The 21,015-nt window shown below is 42.9% G+C and overlaps 1 long non-coding RNA gene across 2 annotated transcripts; it reads left to right on the forward strand.

Annotated features, from left to right (window-relative positions):
- The first annotated feature begins 1,424 nt into the window (after positions 1-1,424).
- On the forward strand, positions 1,425-4,673 carry LOC120106097 (uncharacterized). 2 transcript variants are annotated; one of them, XR_015969310.2, is made up of 2 exons: positions 1,425-3,758; positions 4,129-4,673. It is a non-coding gene; the product is annotated as an uncharacterized LOC120106097 (long non-coding RNA). The 2 variants fall into 2 exon arrangements; XR_015969311.2 differs by having other exon boundaries at positions 4,135-4,673.
- Positions 4,674-21,015: the final 16,342 nt, after the last annotated feature.

Consider the following 21,015-nt stretch of genomic DNA (forward strand, 5'->3'; position numbering starts at 1 on the left):
ACTAAAGGTAATAAACAGCCGAACACACATTATACCTGCCTGCCATGCCCAGCAATCAACCATTAATTAGCAAACTCATAAGTGAAGTTTATCCAGCAACTAACTCCAAATGCTAAACTTGTTCATGCAACGTCAGCAACATATTCAACTCCATCTTTATCCTAGTGTATCGACAAAGCATTCCTCCCTAATTCTAGACAACCACATTGCATCCAAACTTAGTTGGATTGTAGCTACGCACTTGAATCATTTAGTTAAATTAGATCATGGTATAGTTGTTGGAGACCCGTGCAAAGAACGTTTACAACTACTCATTTATTTCACTCAGAACAGTACAAGATGGGTCTCAACCAAATCGATCGTACGCATTCCATCCGTTCACTGCAGATGCCTCATGCAAGCCTTGTTGCTTTTGTATGCAAGTCGGAGGTGGATTCAATACTTATGACTGCTATTACCATGAGTGGCTGAAATTGCTTACTTAACTCATCTACAAATATTGCGTTTCCCTCTAACAAAACAAAACTTAAGGAACACAACAAACGTTGATCAATGAAGGGTTGATGAGGGAGTCCAGTGCGCCATCCTCCACTAGCCGACCTACCTGCATGCGCGTTGAAAACAAATCCTTCTTTTCTACCCCTCCCTTTACCCCCACCCAACAAGCCCATGGGGAACACACAATGATGCTCTAGTCTCACCTTTCTTTAAACGATAAAGAGAAAAAGTAACACCACCACTTTTCTCTACATTCCTTGTTTGAGGCACACCCTTTTCCAAACTTCTCACAAGCTTTGCCAATGCCAAACGCTTCTCCTACCTTGCCTTCCTTTTTTAAGGGCATTGGCTTCTCCCAGTTTCGTTCATTAGAACACCACAACTTACTTCCGTTTTCTCTCCTCCTCCTTCTCCTCTTCCCTTTCCAAGACAAACATGGGCAATTGTATTGCTCTCTCCAAACCCAATAGAGAAATCTTATGGGATGACTCTTTGGAAGATCATAGAACCCCTATAAGGATCGCGAAGACTGATGGCAAGGTGCTAGAATATCATGGAGCGTCCGTCCTTGTAAGGGACTTTCTACCAGATTTTGATGGTTCTGGAGTTGGTGTCTCACAGCAAGCATCACAACATCTACGACCAGAACATGAACTAAGGATTGGAAGTGCGTACTACCTTCTTCCATTGGGCACAACTAGCCTCACCTCTAGAGATGAAGATCCTTTGGCCGAGGACACAAAAGTTCTGGATAGCAGTTGTAGGAGAGTTAAGGTAGTCGTAAAAAAGCAACAGCTTCAGGAGCTGGTTTCCATGACGATTTCGGTTGAGGAAGTACTGTCTGAAATTTTAAGAAGGGAGGATCGCAGAAATAGTAGTCCAAGGAGCTGGGAGCCGCAGCTAGAGACCATATTTGAGGGAAGCGAATAGTTAATTTGGGCTTATTAGATTGGATCATTAACTTACCACCAGCATAGAAAGAGAGTTAGGACAGAATTTACAAATTAACATGATGCATGTAGTCAGTATTTTGAAAGTAAATCAACTCCATGGCTTTGTTTTATATTGCTGAAGCTTGCATGAATGATATTCTAATTGCAAGAGGCTTATTGTTCAACAACCAGTCTTTAGTGCGTTGAAATATTTGAGAAATTAAAAAATTCTCATGGCCTTGGTGACAAAGAAGAAATATAAATAAAAATGTACTAAAATTTACGATCAACTGTAGTCTAATAAATTACTTTTTTTTTTTTTTTGATTGAGAAGGTGATGAAAAGCCCATCAAATTCTGAAATGGTGAATATTTTTCGAGACATCAACAAAGTTTACAGACCCAAATGATGTACAAAAAAGAGAAAAAAAGGGACTATCTTGTTGCTTATGTATCCAGTAGCATAAAAAGGGATTTGTATTTGCAAATAGAACTGATGCAATTCATTTGCAGTTACAAAAATCATCTGATCCGATTTGGTTGCTTGTAACTTACAACTGCAAATGTATTTGTTATTCTCTGGTTGCACCATGCTTAAAGAGACGTGGTAACTCTATGGCCAGTATAAACATATTATGTAATTATTATAATAATAAATATTATATGTTATAATTCATTCTACAATATAAAATATTATGATATATCATAATTAATATAATGGCAATTTTGTAGGAAAAATTCGCTTCATGTTCAATTTTGTAGGCCCGGGTCAGATTAAGCAGTGTTAACACCATTTTCTTCCTCTTTTTAGTGATTAAGCAGTGTTAATACCTTTTAATAACCATATGATGCTTTCTTTTTGAGGCCGTCAATGCAAATGCGTACAATAACGAAACGATAAATGCCATTATTCATGGTACTTGATGGACTTACTGGCTTGACATAATGCCGTTATTTAGGTGGCTTATGCTTAATTTTGTGCTTTTACTACAAAAAAATAGGGTTTTACCAACCCTTTATTGCTGACGCTTTTTACAAGCGTCGGCGATTTTCGGTCCAGCCCTAATATATGCAGACGCTTTCTAAAAGCGTCAGTCATAGACGACGCTAATTAGCGTCATGGTAGATTGTGGCCTACGACGACGCGTATACGCGTCGTCATAACTCAAATTCACTACAAAAAAAACAAGCAGGCCGTTCCCCTCCTCATTCTGCATCCCGATCTCAAGCCCTGGCTCCTCTCCTCCTTCCTCCTCTCCGGCGACGAACTGCCCATCCTTGTCCTCTCCGGTCTCCGCCGCCTCCTCCGCACCTAAAATCAAACTCCCCCACAACCCACACCAAGAACACCGGCTCCCTCCCCCTACCCTACTCCGGTATCTCTCCACGAATCCCCCACCGAAGGTATGGAAACACCCTTCGTGCTTGCTTTTCTTGCAGGAATCTCTTGTTTCATTCTAACTCCCAAGTTTTTGATCTGGTGATAGCCTTCTCTGGGTTATCGATTCTGTTAGATGATGAATTTGGTTTGATTGATGTGCTTTTTGGCCTTTTTTGGGCCTTTTTTCTTGATCATTTGATGCTTATTTATGGTTGCATTGGTAGATGTGATTCCTACAGTGAAATGAGTGCTCTTTTTTCCGATTTTGGATTCCGATCTGATTTAATTGAAGTAGTTCTTAGAGACATGATCATCTGGGTAAAATCCGTTTCGTTGTTCCCGAAACTGTCTGCACGACAATGCCAAGTGGTGGTAGAGTTTGAAAGCGAATAGGAAAAAAAAGGAGAAAGAAAAATCGGGAATTGGTTTTGTGTACGGGTTTCTCTAGCGGGGTTAAACTATGGTGTTCACACTTTCACTTGTAGTGGTCCATGTAGTTAGATTAGGATCGATAATGGAGTTTGAGGTCAAGAATGTCAGGTTGTGATTATAAACGGAAGTCGATGTTGTTTTGGGGGCAAGAGTGTTTCTGGGTTGAGCTTTTGAATTGACTTTCTTTCTTGGGATCATATAAATGGGGAAGGTAATGGACTGAAGATTGGAATTTCTGATATGAATTTATTTTATCATGTGTGGTGTTTCTTTTTCTTTTGGAATCTAACTGTTGGGAGAGCGAATTGTTTGAATAAGATTGTTGCGGTTGATGCGTCCAAATACAGGGGTCGGAAGAGGGCTTCTGTGACCTACTGCATGGCTTATATTCTTAGCTGTATCACCAAGCATTCTCCAGAGTACAAGGTTTTGATGTTGGGACGTGTATTGGGAGGAATCGCAACATCTCTACTCTTTTCAGCCTTTGAGTCATGGCTTGTTGCAGAACATTTTAAGGTCATGATGATTGATTTTTTATTTCCTTTCTGTTCTTTTAACTCTGCTGTAGTTTACTCAAGAAAAGATAGATTCGGTCATCTTTGTCAGTTTGAAATCTTAGATATACACAGCAATGAGACGGGTTTTGTACTCAACTACAATGGTTCTTTTTGGTTCTATTTTATGTTTCCTCTGTTTTTGGATTTTGTAGCTATATAGTTTATTTTTTCTCAAGAGGGTAGTGATAGATGACACTATTCTCAGGGACAAATTCTAATTTCAGTTGAGCTTTAGCTGATGATATTCCGCTTTTCATGGATATGTTCATTTGTATAAATTGTTACTCACAAATTCGTCCATGTGCTGATTGTTTGCTAATCTGGTCCAGCTGCAGCTACCACACCAGATTGGCAACTCAATTTATGGACCTTATGGACCCCAAACTTGTTGTTGCTGGAGGCAAACTACAGCAGATATGGCAAGCGCATATGGCCCAATACAGGCCGCCTCTTGGTATTCCCGCATGGCAGACCGTGAGGCTGCAGGACCCATCCCTGCTTCCCTGTGCTCAGCCTCCATCCACATTTCCTCAGTCTTCCAGAGAGATGCAGGTTGGATCCTATCAATCTCCTAGTTCACTGCAGCTACAAGAGCTCTTGCCAATTCCCTCATCATCATCCTTGAGAGCAAAGAAGCCACATGGTAGTGGGTTTGGCACTGAAGGTGCACCTCAACTGCAGCTGCTATGTAATGCCCAGCGCATGTAAAGACAATACCATTGGATGGCTCAGACTGGTTCATTGTTTTATTCATTCAAATGGTGGGTGGGGCATCTTTGTGTCTCTCCATCGTCGCCAACTATGTAAATTTCTTGCCAGTGTTTGCTTCACCTGAAATGACATTTCTAAACTTCAGTAAAGGCTTTTTGATGAATCTTGGAGGATCACAAGTTCAAGGGGAAGGTGCAGGTAATGAAGATATTTTTCCCAGAGGATGACCATGTCATTGCATGGGCCATGCCGTGCGCAGCACTCAGCTGCGGTGGATCGGTAATCTCCCATTACTTGATACATATAGGAAGAAAGTGCTGTACTCGTAACATGTTATTAGATCTAACAAAAGCAAAGCAGCCCCACGGACCCCAAAGAATAAAGGAATGAGATGAAAGTATACACTGGAATGAAAAGTGAGGCAGTTCTTTTTAGCATATAAATAAAAGTGAGGCAGTTCATTTGTTGTTTTAAAAGCAAAATGTCAGTATGAATAAACTAGCTGGCTGAGACTGTTGATTTGAATCTCAGAGACTGTTGATTTGAATGTTTGTGTCAATGTAAATATAATACAGGTTCATATTGTTATAATGCATTTTTATAATTTACATTCGTATTTTTATTTTTTTTTAAAAAATACATTTGCCGACGCTTTAAAGCGTCGGCCAAAATATATTTTCCGACGCTTTAAAGCGTCGGCGAAAACGCAAAACTGGACATTTTTGCCGACGCTTTTATTAGCGTCGAGAAAGCCCTGTTTTTGCCGACGCTTTCTCTTAGCATCGGCAAAAACCGGACCCACGCCCACCTACCCGACATCTCACCTACGCTTTAGGGTGCGTGGGCTGGAAATTCGCCGACGCTTAAAAGCGTCGGTAGAGACCAAAAAAACTGCCGGAAGATATCCTTTCTTTTGTAGTGTTTTGATGAGCACATCCCACAAACATTGTGGTTAAGGCATACCTTTGCATACATATCGTGCATGAATCTTTACCCTTTTCAGTATATCACTACACAGACATCCAGACTAGGAGAAGGCATGCACGACTCTACTGTACTCATTTTGGCAGGAGGCTTCTAATTAGTCAATTCATTAAAAGTTTCTAAGTTAAATAGAACATGATTCTGTGCAGAAACTGAGCTGCCCTACAAGCATATTGCATGAGGTTTTGGGCAGTGATATGGACATATACGTGCAAACATTGCATGAAAGTGTGTATTAAGCAACAAATTTGGATAGATGATACCTTTTTTGCCGGATCATTAGGAGGGAAAGTGATAGGTCCCAACCAAAGATGGAGTTGAACGGAAGAAGAGAAAGAATCGGTAGACTACAGCGGGTGCGAGCGAACCACTGTACATTCAAATGAAATAACTCTCTTTGGGTGAGAGAAAACCCATGCAAGGCAAATACTCTACTTCAGGTTTATCAATCCCAAGACAGTTTACTCCATTAAAGACTTCCTCCCCCTCTCCACGAGAGACCCGGGCCATTACTTATCAACTCCTCGCCATCACTCATTCACTCCCTCGTCCACGCCCCCTCTGCTTCGGAATCCATCTTCTCTCCTCGTCCCACGTCCACAATGTCGTGTCGAACCTGCGTGCATGGCATCGAACCGCTTCCCACATCCACGACTTCATGCCAAGTTTGCGTGCATGGCTTCTGCTCCCAGTTTTATGAACTTCCTACTAACGACAAACCCATGTGCATGGCCCGTCGTCGTGCTTCCTCCAGCTCCCAGCCCCATTGCTGCATGATCTTTTTCCTCCTGCGAATCCGGCGTTGCCTTCCATGTGTCAACCACGCGGTCGATGGCTACCCAAATAGCGGAATCCATCATCCCTCCCCCTTCAGCCAAAACCTTGTCCACAAGGTTTGCTTTCCAATAATAATCTTTGATGGCTGCAGGCTCCATTGCCATAATGGTCGACTTCGCCCCCATTGGGTCCTTCCACATCCTCCACGAGATCTGCTTCTATCAGATAGGCATGTGGAGTTTGCACCAATCTCCCGGAGTGAACTTCTCATTGCATTTGAAGCAGAGTTCTCGTTCCCATCGTTGCTGCATATCCTCCCATGATATGTGTCGGATTGGTGCTGGAGCGGAAAGCCGTGATGCAGGAGTGGACGTCCATCGCTATGGGCTACTTTTTGCTTTTGCTCCAACCTCTCCTTCCACATTCGAGCAACTGTAATGGCTTCTCGCAAAGAATAGGGTTGTCGCATGCGTACTTCCTTTACAATTTCTTCCTTGAGTCCTCCAACAAACGTTCCGATCAACGTGTCTTGCGGCCAACGACGAACCCAGTTTGCTAGTGTTTCAAACTTTTGCTAGTATTCTCTCACCATCCGCTTCTACTGAATATGTGGCAACTTCTCGTTGAAGTTCACGTATTCGTTGGGTCCGAACCGAGCCAACAACTCCTCAAATATTCTCCTTGTGATCGCCAGCCCTTTGTCCAGATATGTCTGCCGTATCCACTGCCACCAGTGGTTGGCTTCCTCGTCCAAGTAGAATGAGCCAGTGGACACCCGTTGTTTGGCTGGAGTGTTTTGGCTATCGAAGAATTGCTCCACTCTGTCGAGCCATACAATCGGATTGTCCCCGGTGAACCATGAAAAATCCATTCTCAGGTGGCATTGGTTTCCAGTGTGGTCCTCCAAACACCCATGACTTTCCCCCTAGGGTGAAGGAGGGAACGAGGTTGGTGTCTCCAGTAGTGGTTGTTGCTGGACGGAGATCTGGAAGCCGCAGATAGCCTCTAGGACCTCAGCAAAGCGTCCCTCCACATGCATGTCCAAGCCACGGAGCTCTTCCTGTAGCACGCCCATCTTGGCCTCCAATCCCTCGATCCTTTTCTTGTTAGACATCCCGCTCTGATACCAGTTGATAGGTCCCAAACAGAGATGGAGTCGAACGGAAGAAGAGAAAGAATTGGTAGACTATAGTGGGTGAGAGCAAACCACTGTATATTCAAACGAAATAACTCTCTTTGGGTGAGAGAAAACCCAAGCAAGGCAAATACTCTACTTCATGTTTATCAATCCCAAGACAGTTCACTCCATTAAATACTTCGTCCCCCTCCCCACGAGAGACCCAGGCCATTGCTTATCACCTCCTCTCCATCACTCATCCACTCCCTCGTCCACGCCCCCTGCTTCGGAATCCATCTTCTCTCCTCGTCCCATGTCCACGACATCGTGCCAAACCAGCGTGCATGGCATCGAACCGCTTCCCACGTCCATGACTTCGTGCCAAGTCTGCGTGCATGGCTTCCACTTCCAGTTTCATAAATTACCCGCTAGCGACGAACCCACGTGCATGGCCCGTCGTCGTGCTTCCTCCTGCTCCCAGCCCCATTGCTGCATGATCTTTTTCCTCCTGCAAACCTGGCATTGCATTCCATGTGTCGACCATGCGGTCGATGGCTACCCAAATAGCGGGATCCATCATCCCTCCCCCCTTTAGCCAAAATCTTGTCCATAAAGTTTGTTTCTGACGATAATCTTTGATGGCTGCTGGCTCCATCGCCGTGATGGTCGACTTCGCTCCCACTGGGTCCTTCCACATCCTCCATGCGATCTGCTTCTATCAAATAGGCAAGTGGAGTCTCGCACCGATGCCCCGGAGTGAACTTCTTGTTGCATTTGAAGCAGAGTCCTCGTTCCCGTCGTTGCTGCATATCCTCCTATGATATGTGTCGGATCGGTGCTGGAGCGGAAAGCTAAGATGCAGGGGTAGATGGGTTCGAAAGTCCACTGCTATGGGTTGCTTTTCGCTTTTGCTCCAGCCTCTCCTCCTGCATTCGAGAAACTGTAATGGCTTCTCACAAAGAATGGGGTTGCCGCATACGTACCTCCTTTACAATCTCTTCCTTGAGTCCTCCGACGAACGTTCCGATCAACACGTCTAGTGGCCAAGCACGGACCCAGTTGGCTAGTTTTTCAAACTCTTGCTGGTATTCTCTCACCGTCCCCTTCTGCTGAATATGTGACAACTTCTCGTGGAAGTTCACGTATTCGTTGGGTCCGAACCGAGCCAACAACTCCTCAAATATTGTCCATGTGATCACCAGCCTTTTGTCCCGATATGTCTGCTGTAACCACTGCTACCAGTGGTTGGCTTCATCGTCCAAGTAGAATAAGGCAGTGGACACTTGTCAATTGGTCAGAGTGTTTTGGCTATCGAAAAATTGCTCCGCTCTGTCGAGCCATACGATCGGATCATCCCCGGTGAACCGCGGAAAATCCATTCTCGGGTGGTGTTGGTTTCCGGCATGGTCCTCCAAACGCCCATGACCTTCCTCCTTAGGTGAAGGAGGAAACGAGGTTGGTGTCTCCAGCAGTGGTTGTTGCTGGACGGAGACTTGGAAGCCGCAGATAGCCTCTAGGACCTCAACAAAACGTCCCTCCACATGCATGTCCAAGCCACGGAGCTCTTCTTGTACCACGCCCATCTCGTTCTCCAATCGCTTGATACTTTCCTTGTTAGACATCCCGCTCTGATACCAGTTGATAGATCCTAACCAAAGATGGAGTCGAACAGAAGAAGAGAAAGAATTGGTAGACTATAGTGGGTGAGAGCGAACTACTGTACATTCAAATGAAATAACTCTCTTTGGGTGAGAGAAAACCCATGTAGGGCAAATACTCTACTTCACATTTATCAATTCCAAGATAGTTCACTCCATTAAATACTTCCTCCCCCTCCCCATGAGAGACCCGAGCCATTACTTATCAACTCCTCGCCATCACTCATCCACTCCCTCATCCACGCCCCCCCCCCCCATGCTTCGGAATCCATCTCCTCTCCTTGTCCCACGTCCACGACGTCGTGCCGAGCCTGCGTGCATGGCATCAAACTGCTTCCCACGTCCACGACTTCGTGCCAAGTCTGCGTGTATGGCTTTTGCTCCCAGTTTCACGAACTTTCCGCTAGCGAGGAACCCACGTGCATGGCCCGTTGTCGTGCTTCTTCCGCTCCCAGCCCCATCGCTGCGTGATCTTCTTCTTTCTGCGAACCCGGCGCTACGTTTTATGTGTCGGCCATGCGGTTGATGGCTACCCAAATAGTGGGATCCATCATCCCTCCCCCTTTCAGCCAAAACCTTGTCCACAAGGTTTGCTTTCCAATGATAATCTTTGATGGCTGCTGGCTCCATCACTGTGATGGTCGACTTCGGCCCCGCTGGGTCCTTCCACATCCTCCACATGATCTGCTTCTATCAATTAGGCTTGTGGAGTCTTGCACCAATGCGCCAGAGTGAACTTCTCGTTGCATTTGAAGCAAAGTTCTCGTTCCCGTCGTTGCTGCATATCCTTCCATGATATGTGTCAGATCGATGCTGGAGCGGAAAGCCGCGATGCAGGGATAGACAGGTTCGGAAGTCCACCACTATGGGCTGCTTTTCACTTTTGCTCCAGCCTCTCCTCCTGCATTCGAGCAACCGTAATGGCTTCTCGCAAAGAATGGGGTTGCCGCATGCGTACCTCCTTTGCAATCTCTTTCTTGAGTCCTTCGACGAACGTTCCGATCAACGTATCTTGCGGCCAACCACGGATCCGGTTGGCTAGTTTTTCAAACTTTTGCTGATATTCTCTCACCGTTCCCTTCTACTGAATATGTGACAACATCTCGTTGAAGTTCGCATATTCGTTGGGTCCAAATCGAGCTAACAACTCCTTCTCAAATATCCTCCATGTGATCACCAGCCCTTTGTCCAGATATGTCCGCCGTATCCACTGCCAGCAGTGGTTGGCTTCCTCGTCCAAGTAGAACGAGGTAGTGGAGACCTGTCGGTTGGCTGGAGTGTTTTGGTTATCAAAGAATTGCTCTACTCTATCGAGCCATATGATCGGATTGTCCCCGGTGAACCATGAAAAATCTATTCTCGGGTGGCATTGGTTTCTGGCGTGGTCCTCCAAACACTCATGTCCTTCCCCCAGGGTTGGCGTCTCCAGAAGTGGTTGTTGTTGGACGGAGACTTGGAAGCCGTGGAGCTCTTCCTGTACCATGCGCATCTCGGCCTCCAATTGCTTGATCCTTTTCTTGTTAGACATCTCTCTCTGATACCAGTTGATAGGTCCCACCCAGAGATGGAGTCGAATGGAAGAAGAGAAAGAATTGGTAGACTACAGCGGGTGAGAGCGAACCACTGTATATTCAAATGAAATAACTCTCTTTGGGTGAGAGAAAACCCATGCAAGGCAAATACTCTACTTCATGTTTATCAATCCCAAGAAAGTTCACTCCATTAAAGACTTCCTCCCCCTCCCCACGAGAGACCCGGGCCATCACTTATCAACTCCTCGCCATCACTCATCCACTCCCTCGTCCACGCCCCTCCTGCTTTAGAATCAATCCTCTCTCCTCGTCCCACGTCCACGATATTGTGCCGGACCTACGTGCATGGCATCGAACCGCTTCCCACGTCCACGAATTTGTGCCAAGTCTGCGTGCATGGCTTCCGCTCCCAGTTTCACAAACTTCCTGCTAGCGACGAACCCACGTGCATGGCCCGTCGTCGTGCTTCCTCCCGCACCCAACCCCATTGCAGCATGATCTTCTTCCTCCTGCGAACCCGGCGTTGCATTCCATGTGTCGACCACGCGGTCGATGGCTACCCAAATAGCGGGATCCATCATCCCAGCCCCCTTCAGCCAAAATCTTGTCCACAAGATTTGCTTTCCAACGATAATCTTCGATGGATGCTGGCTCTATTACCGTGATGGTCGACTTCGCCCCTGCTGGATCCTTCCACATCCTCCATACGATCTACTTCTATCAGATAGGCTTGTGGAGTCTTGCACCGATGCTCCGGAGTGAACTTCTCATTGCATGTGAAGCAGATCCCTTGTTTCCATCGTTGCCGCGTATCCTCCCATGATATGTGTCGGATCGATGTTGGAGCAGAAAGCCGCGATGCAGGGATAGATGGGTTCGGAAGTCCACCGCTATGGGCTGTTTTTCTCTCTTGCTCCAGCCTCTTCTTCCACATTTGAACAACCGTAATGGCTTCTCGGAAAGAATGGGGTTGCCGCATGCGTACCTCCTTTGCAATCTCTTTCTTGAGTCTTCCGACGAACGTTCCGATTAACACGTCTTGCAGCCAAGCACGGACCCGGTTGGCTAGTTTTTCAAACTCTTGCTGGTATTCTCTCACCGTCCTCTTCTGCTAAATACGTGACAACTTCTTGTTGAAGTTCACATATTTGTTGGGTTTGAACTGAGCCAACTATTCCTCAAATATCCTCCATGTGATCACCAACCCTTCGTCCCGATATTTCTGCCATATCCACTGCCACCAGTGGTTGGCTTCCTCGTCCAAGTAGAATGAGGCAGTGGATACCTATCGGTTGGCTGGAGTGTTTTGGCTATCGAAAAATTGCTCCGCTCTGTCGAGCCATACGATCGGATCGTCCCCAGTGAACCATGGAAAATCCATTCCCGGGTGGCGTTGGTTTTCGGCATGGTCCTCCAAATGCCCATGACCTTCCCCCTCGGGTGAAGGAGGGAATGAGGTTGGCTTCTCCAGTAGTGGTTGTTGCTGGACGGAGACCTGGAAGCTACGGATAGCCTCCAGGACCTCAGCAAAACATCCCTCCACAAGCATGTCCAAGCCGCGGAGCTCTTTCAGTACCACGCCCATCTCGGCCTCCAATCGCTCGATCCTTTCCTTGTTAGACATTCCCCTCTGATACCAGTTGATAGGTCCCAACCAAAGATGGAGTCGAATGGAATAAGAGAAAGAATTAGTAGACTACAGTGGGTGAGAGCGAACCACTATGATTCAAATGAAATAACTCTCTTTGGGTGAGAGAAAACCCATTCAAGGCAAATACTCTACTTCACGTTTATCAATTCCTAGATAGTTCACTCCATTAAATACTTCCTCCCCCTCTCCATGAGAGACCCTCGCCATCACTTAACAACTCCTCGCCATCACTCATCCACTCTCTCATCCATGCCCCCCCATGCTTCGGAATCCATCTCCTCTCCTTGTCCCACGTCCACGACGTCGTGCCGAACCTGCGTGCATGGCGTCGAACCGCTTCCCACGTCCACGACTTCGTGCCAAGTCTACGTGCATGGCTTTCGCTTCCAGTTTCATGAACTTCCCGCTAGTGACGAACCCACGTCCATGGCCTATCGTCGTGCTTCCTCCTGCTCCCAGCCCCATCGCTGCATGATCTTCTTCCTCCTATGAACCCGTCGCTACATTCCATGTGTCGACCACATGGTCGATGGCTACCCAAATAGAGGGATCCATCAGAAAGATCCTATGTAACAAATTTTTCTATTGCCAACAGGATATTAGTTTGGCCTGGAAATGAAATAGGATGTGGACATTATATATCGTGAGATAAAACTTTGTGAAGCCATAGTCTCAAGTTAACATTCGGCCTGGGATGTCTCCTTTCTTGCCATTTCGTAGGTCGTCCTCCGCTTCCACCCTTATGTCTATGATCTATGCTGCGGGAACTAGTGTAGTCTTTATGATTTCATTGATAAAATGATTCTTCTAAAGGACTTAGGTGAAATATATATCCATACTGGATTACATGGATGTTGGAAAGGAGGGTTGCACGATCAATGGGGTCATGGAATTTGAATTGGTTGTGATGATATGGTCCTTTGAACATTGGTAGAGTCGGAAGTAGAGAAATATGACTCAACAGAAATCAATCCCCCCAAACAAATTAAAATATTAAAATTTGTATTGAAAATAAGATTTGAATTACTTATTCTATTCATGGCACTGGTGTGCTTTATATACAAGTTGAACCTCCTGATATAGTAAAATACAACAATAAAATTTCATGATTATGGAAAAGATACTAGGGACCGGATATAGTGTAATTCAATAGCAAAATTCTATGATTTGCTACAAATACTAAATTTGAATATGACAATCAGATCTCATAATTTTTGGAGATCAATTTGAGCTGCTATACTAAAATTATGCATATAATATGTGGCAGCTGTGATATCCAATATATGCATACTATTATAGGCTAGATTGTGCATGATTCTAACAACTGTAATACTCTCCCTCAAGTTGGTGTGTGTAGATTTGTAACACCCAACTTGTGTAACAGATAAAAAAAATTGATCACGACCCAAAGCCTTAGTAAAAATATCAGCAAGCTGGTTGTCACTTCAAAAATCTGAATTGTGCCTGCTTGTAGTTTTTCTCAAATGACAAGACAATCTACTTTGATGTGTTTTGTCTGCTCATGGAATACAGGGTTGGCAAAAATATGAAGTGCTGCTTGGTTATCAAAATAGAGAGACATAGGTTGAGGGTGGTGAATAGCCAAGTCAAAGAGTAGAGTTTTGAGCTAGACTAATTCACAAGTGGTAGAAGCCATTGGTCGATATTCAGTTTTAGCGGTGGAGCGAGGGACGATACTTTGTTTCTTTGTGTGCCATGAGATAGGGCTATCACCAAAAAAGCTACAATAACCTATGACAGAAAGGCAAGTAGTGGAACAAGTTGCCCAATCAGCATCACAATAAGCACTGAGATGAAAGTTGTTTGAAGCAGGTATGAAAATACCAAAGCTAGGGCATGATTTGAGGTATCTTAAGACTTAAAGAGCAGCATCCATATGGGATTTGCATGGTGTCAATATAAACTGACTAAGAACATTGACAACAAAGATAATGTCCACATGAGTGATTGAGATATAAATCAAACGACCTATCAAGCATCTGTATGGTCCAAGATCTTGTAAAGATTATCCAACATTAGGTGATAATTTTAAATTTTGCTCTATCGGGGTGTGTGCTGGTTTAGCATCTAGAACAGCTACGTCTTCAAGAATATCTAAAGCATATTTTTGCTGAGAGAAAAAAATACCTTTATTGGAGCATGCAACTTTAATACCTTGGAAGTATTTAAGTGTGCCAATATCTTTAATTCGAAATTGATCTTGGAGGAAAGATTTAGTGAAAGCAATGAAAGAAAGATCACTGCTAGTAATGAGTATATCATCAACATAAACAAACACAATAGTGATGTTGCCCTTGGATTTGAGAGTAAAGAGTGAACAATTGGCAATTGATTGAGTAAAACCAGCCTGAAGTAGTATAGGGGAGAATTTGGAAAACCAATTATGGAGGCTTGTTTAAGATCATATAAGAATTTGTTGAGGTGGTTGACTAACTATTCTCCATTCTTTCCTTTTCAAGAAAAATCTGGTGGCAGTTGCATGTAAACTTCTTCATTTAAATCACAATGGAGGAAAGCATTAATGACATCAAGCTAGTATAGATGCCATTGTTTGGCGATTGCAATGGCAATAAGACAATGAACCGTGACCAATTTGGCAATAAGAGCGAATGTTTCATGGTAATCTAGGCCTTCAGCTTAAGTATAGCCTTTAGCAACAACTCTTGCTTTATACCGTTCAATACTACTATCGAACTTGTATTTGATTTTATACTCATTTGCATCTGATGGCATGTTTGCCTGGTGGAAGTGGCATCACGGTCCAAGTGTGATTAAACTCTAAGGCCTTAATTTTATTAGCCATAGCATCACGCCAGTGAGCATGTTTTATTGCCGAGAAAAAGAACTTGAGTACTGAGAAGAGAAAATAGAAGCTAGAAAAGCACAGTGAGAGCTAGAGAATTTATCAAAAAAAAGATAATTTTAAAGTGGATACCTAGTACTTGTCACGAGGTTATTTTGGTATGAGAAACAAAAGGATGAAATTTGAGAGCACAAAAAATCTTGAAGCTACTAGGGAGGACGCCAGATCCTTATAGACCATTTTGGAGGTGGATTGATGGATGTTTTAGAAAGATCAACTGGCTCGATAGAATCTTGATTTGAAGTGAAAGAAGGTCGAGGAGGTGAAGATGGAAGAACAATTGAAGTAACAGAGAGGAAGGGTTCACCACCATTATTAGTAATGTAAGAAAGAATTGGTGATTGGGAAGATGAAAAAATGTGAGATGTGTTGGTAAACAGAAAAACTGATTAATGAAAAATGGCATCCCTACTAGTGCATATTTTTTTTCTCAAGTACATCATACACACGGTTGTCTTTTTGGCCATAGAGATATCTTACAAAAATGCATTTACGTGCACGAGGTCCAAATTTATTTTTGGCTTGGATATGAGCAAAATAAAGACATCCAAAAGTACATAAATCGTGGTAAGAGGGTTTTTTTTATCAAAAAGTATTTTATGAGGAGATTTACCACCTCAAATAGGAGAAGAAAGTTGGTTAATAAGATAAGCAACAGTTAAAACATACTCATCCCAAAATTGGATTGGTAGATTGGCTTGAAAACTAATACTCGGGCTACTTCAAGGAGGTGTCTATATTTGTGCTCAACTACACCATTTTGCCGTGGTGTGCCAACACAAAATATTTGATGAATAATTTCTAAAGAATCAAGGTAAGTTTGCAATTGATGATCCATGAATTTCATCCCATTATCACTTCTAACTATTTTAATTTTACGAGAAAATTGGTTGTCTACATGGACAATAAATTTCTTAAGCAAATAAATATTTCATGTTTGAATCATATGAGAAAAATCCATGTGCAACATGAAAAGTCATCCATAATTGTTAAAAAATAATGTGCACTAGTATGAGATGGAATAGAATAACCTTCCCAAATATCAATATGAATAAGTTCAAAAATGGAGAAAGTAACAGAAGTACTTGTAGGAAAAGGAACTCTAGTTTGTTTAGCTAGAGGACAAACAATACAAAAATCTATTTTATTTTAAAAAGTAGAAAGAGGAATAGAAATATCTTGGGCTAAAACTTTTAATTTTGAAGTCGACGGATGACCCAAACGATTATGCCAAAGATTCAACTAGGTACAATAAGCTGTAGAAGTAGAAGAAACTGGACCCTTGTAGTAGTAAAGATCATTCTTTTCTTTACGTAGACCAATCAGCTTCTTTATTGACAAGTCCTAAAATACAAAAAAGTTAGAAAAAAAAAAGCTGGCAACACAATTATGTATTTTAGTAAACTTACTAATGGATAATAAATTTAAATTAAAAGTGGGATGCAAAGAATATTTTTGAACTCAAGAGAAGGGGATATTTTAATACTCTTGTTTTGGGTTATTTGAATTGTATCTCCAGTAGGTAGTTTAATGAATTGACAAGTTGGTAAATCAAGCGATAAAAAAGATTAGAATCAGAGACCATGTGGTCAGAAGCACCCATATCAATTATCTATTTTACAAGTTGTGAGTTGGAAAAAATGCCCATCATATTGATAAAACTGGTGGTTTTGTTGATGTTTAATATGCATAGCAATTGGACATACTACTTTAGCACGAGTAATCTTCTTGGCATGCCTCTATAGAGGATAATTTCACCAGTGAGGACTTGAGAGACCAGAACTACGCCTGGATTATCTAAGTGGTGGAGACAGAACGGTGACGTTATATTTGTACTAGGATTGGAAATAATAGCAGAAGAGACCATAATTATCAAAGAAAGAATAGAGGGCAAATTAAGAACAAGAAAGAGTGGTTGACTAATTAAGAAAAAATATGCTCTAATACTATGAAAATTTGTATTGGAAATAATATTTGAATTACTTGTTCTACTCATGACACAAATGTGCTTCATATACAAGTTGATCCCCCAGATATAGTAAAATATAATAATAAAGTCCCATGATTATGGAAAAGATACTAGAGACTAGATATAGTATAATACAATAGCAAAATTTTATGATTTATTACAAATACTAAATTTAAATATGACAATTAGATTTTATGATTTTTAGAGATTGATTTGAGCTGATATACCAAGATTATGCATGCAATATGTGGATATCTAATATCATACATACTATAATAGGCGAGATTGTGCATGATTCTGATAACTAGAATAAATATGCTGCACAATAGTATTTGACATTTGTAACATAAAAATAGTAAATCTAGCTTGAAAATGATTGACAATGTGAAAAAGTAGTAAACCACTCAAAAATACTCAAAAAATCTACCTGAAGATACCCGAAAAAGGATTGAGGTAATCATTTAGATCTAAAACTTTTTGGCTCTAATAATGGCTCCCTCTAGGAGGCAAGAGTTTTTAACCCTCAGACCTGGAAGAGAGCATCCAAATTACCTAATCTTAAATCTTTGAATATTTGTTCAAGGGCTCCCTCCAAGAACCAAGCAAAGCATGCCACTTGATATCATTTCTACCCTTCTCTAAATTCAAATGTTTGAATTCTAGTCGTTGGACTATCTCCAACCTCTATTAATAGCCTACCATAGTGAATTGGATCCCTTTCTTTTTGATTCCCTCTTGAAGGTTTCTTCTATTTCCATCCACCTCCATTCATTTCTCTAATTAGTTCATCTTAGACTTAGCTCTAGGTTCCCTACCACCCTTCTTAATTCCAATTCGATTCAGATTTAGATCTATTAAAGTTAAAGCTAGTGGAGAGTCCCTTTTGGGATGTCCTTCAAGAAGGTGGAGATCATACTTGATCGTACTAAAATACTATTTGTAGAAGAATTCTCTCTTCTTCTCTCCTTTACTTTGTTTGATTTTCTGTAATCCTGAATTCTAGCATGTAATGTTTGATTCAATAAAATTTGCATCTTGATGATAATATAGCATATATAGAGACTGTTACTCAGTCACCGCCACCTCCACCTTTAGAAGAATTTATGGAATGTCCCAGCTGGTTCTGTAACAACTTCCAGCAAATCAACATACTGTTAGGAAGCTGTTCTAACTTACCTTGATCCAAGGAAACAACCGAACTACATTTGTAATCAGTTAAGAAGCATTCCGTCGTGTATATATATCCTGTAACTCATGGAAATATAATTGAAAAAGAGTTCAGTAAAGCTATTGTTTATCTTCTCTATATGGTATCAGAGCTAGTCTTATCTCCATTGAGTTTTTTTCTCTGATCCACGTCAGAGCCATGGCTGCCTCCTCCTCCAATACCTCCCCGTCGATTCATCAGTCTACCTCCTTCCCCAATGAAAATTCTCTCATCACCATCAATGCTTCCACTCAAATTACTGCTCACCTTACCCCAAATAATTTTTCCTCCTGGAGTGCTCAGTTCGAGTCACTTCTTCTTGGATATAATCTCTATGGATATGTTGATGGCACTCTTATTGGGTCTTCTGTCTTTGATGACCCTTCTTCGCAATCAATCCAACCAACCAGTTCTCCTCCTTCCCACTAGTTCCGTCAGGATAAACTCATTCTGAGTGCTATTTTGGCTTCTATTTCTGATGCTGTGATACCCCTCATAGCGACCTCCAAAACCTCACGTGAAGCCTGGAGCAAGCTGAACAAACGTTATGGCAGCTACTCCTGCACTTGTGTCATGCAGCTTAAGGAGGAGTTAACCCTTCTTCAAAGAGGTAACCATAGTGTTACTGACTTCTTACAGCATGTCAAAACCATTGCTGATGAACTTGCCATTATCGATTCTCCCTTATCTGATGATGACATTACTCTCTATTACATGGGCTTGGTCCTGATTTTCGAGACATTGTTGCTCCCATTCGGGCACGAGAATCCTCCTTTTCTTTAGAGGAACTCCATGATTTGCTGGTAGGCCATGAGATCTATTTGAAACATCTGGAGACATCCTCTTAGATGCTGGTGGCCACTGCCAATTCCACCCAGCATAGGCAGTCATCGGGACAGCGCTTCCCCAAACACCAACCATCCTTCCCTCGCTACCACCAGGACCACAAGGGTGACCCTAAGAACCGGTACTCCAGGCCACAATATGCTCCTAAATGCCAGCTCTGTGATCATGTTGGTCATACTGCAAAGCACTGTTCCTAACTGCAAAATTCTGAGCCCATTGCAAACTGTGCTTCTACTGCTCTACCCAATGACAAGCGCTAGCTTGTTGATTTAGCGGCTTCCCACAACATCACTACCAAACTATCTAATCTTCATCTCCATTCAGAATATGATGATACCGATGAAGTTGTAATTGGTATGGTTCTGGGTTGCCTGTGACACACATTGGTTCGTTATCACTTTCTTATCCTGATCGCCTATTTCATATAAACGATACCCTTTGTGTTCCCACTCTTCAGAAGAGCCTAATCTCTGTTCATCAATTTACCAAGCAAAATGATGTTTTTCTTGAATTTCATCAGTCATATTTTCTTGTAAAGGACCGGAGCACAGGGAAGCTTCTTCTACAAGGGTCGTGTGGGCATGGTGTGTACCCTCTTTCGGACATGCATGAGCTTCCAACGTCTCACAAGAAAATTGCATTTGTTTATGAGAAGATCTCCTTACCTGGTTGGCACAGCCGCCTCGGTCATCCTTCTTCCACAATTGTTTCTCATCTTGTTAGTTCCTCTTCACTTCCTGTTACTGGTTCTATGCCGAGTTCAAAGCTTTGTACTCCTTGTGCTGTCAATAAAGCTCATAAATTGCTTTTTAACTCCCATGGTATGACAAGTAATGCTCCCTTTGAGCTTCTTTACACTGACGTTTGGGGTCCATCTCCCGTTGCCAGTGTAACTGGCCACAAGTATTATATTATCTTTGTCGACCATTTTACCAGATATGTGTGGTTCTTCCCTTTTCAACAAAAGTCTGAAGTCCGGACCTTATTTCCACAGTTTCACCGAATGGTTACCACTCGTTTTAATACAGGAATTCATGGGCTATACTCTGACAATGGTGGTGAGTTCGTCGCCTTCAAATCCTATCTTTCCGATCATAGCATCAGCCACTACACATCGGCTCCTCACACCCCTCAACAAAACGGTGTCTCTGAATGTCGCCATCGTCATGTGGTTGAAACATGACTCACTCTTCTCACTCATGCTTTCCATTTGCAAGACTTTTGGTCATATACATTCTCTACTGCTACTTATCTCATCAACCGGATGCCCACTCCATTACTCCAGTATAAGTCACCTTTTAGGGCTTTGTTTGGCCTGAAGCCAAATTATCTCAAGCTACGAACATTTGGCTGCCTCTGCTACCCTTGGCTAAAGCCTTACAACCTAAATCCCTCTCCTGTCTCTTTGTTGGCTATTCCACAAGTTAGAGTGCCTACCTGTGTCTTCATCTTCCTACCAATCACCTCTATGTCTCCCATCATGTCCAATTTGATGAGTCTGTTTTGCCATATGCTGAGCATGCCAAACCACATCACCTGTCGCTGTCTCCCACTAGAGTACGTCCATCTGCTGCTTCCCTAGTGTCTTTTGTGCCACTAAACGTCTCTGCTGCTACCACACCCATGCAAACATGTCCCTTAGATGACTCTTCCTTGTCCACTTTAGCCCCGTCTTCTGAGATGTCTTCGTCCAACACGCCATCACCTCTCCCCTCTTCCACTGCACCTTCTGCTGATGGCCTTATAGAATAGCCTCTGGCTCCTGCACCTGCTCGTCAACATCAAATGATCACACGATCCATTAACAATATCTACCGGCCAAAACAACGGTTTGTTGCCACCAAGTATCCGCTCCCAGAACCTATCGAACCAACTTGTGT

This window comes from Phoenix dactylifera, chromosome 10 (assembly GCF_051530095.1).
Source record: "Phoenix dactylifera cultivar Ajwa chromosome 10, Ajwa_hap1_PhDact_Kaust_v1.1, whole genome shotgun sequence".
Taxonomy (NCBI): Eukaryota; Viridiplantae; Streptophyta; class Magnoliopsida; order Arecales; family Arecaceae; genus Phoenix; species Phoenix dactylifera.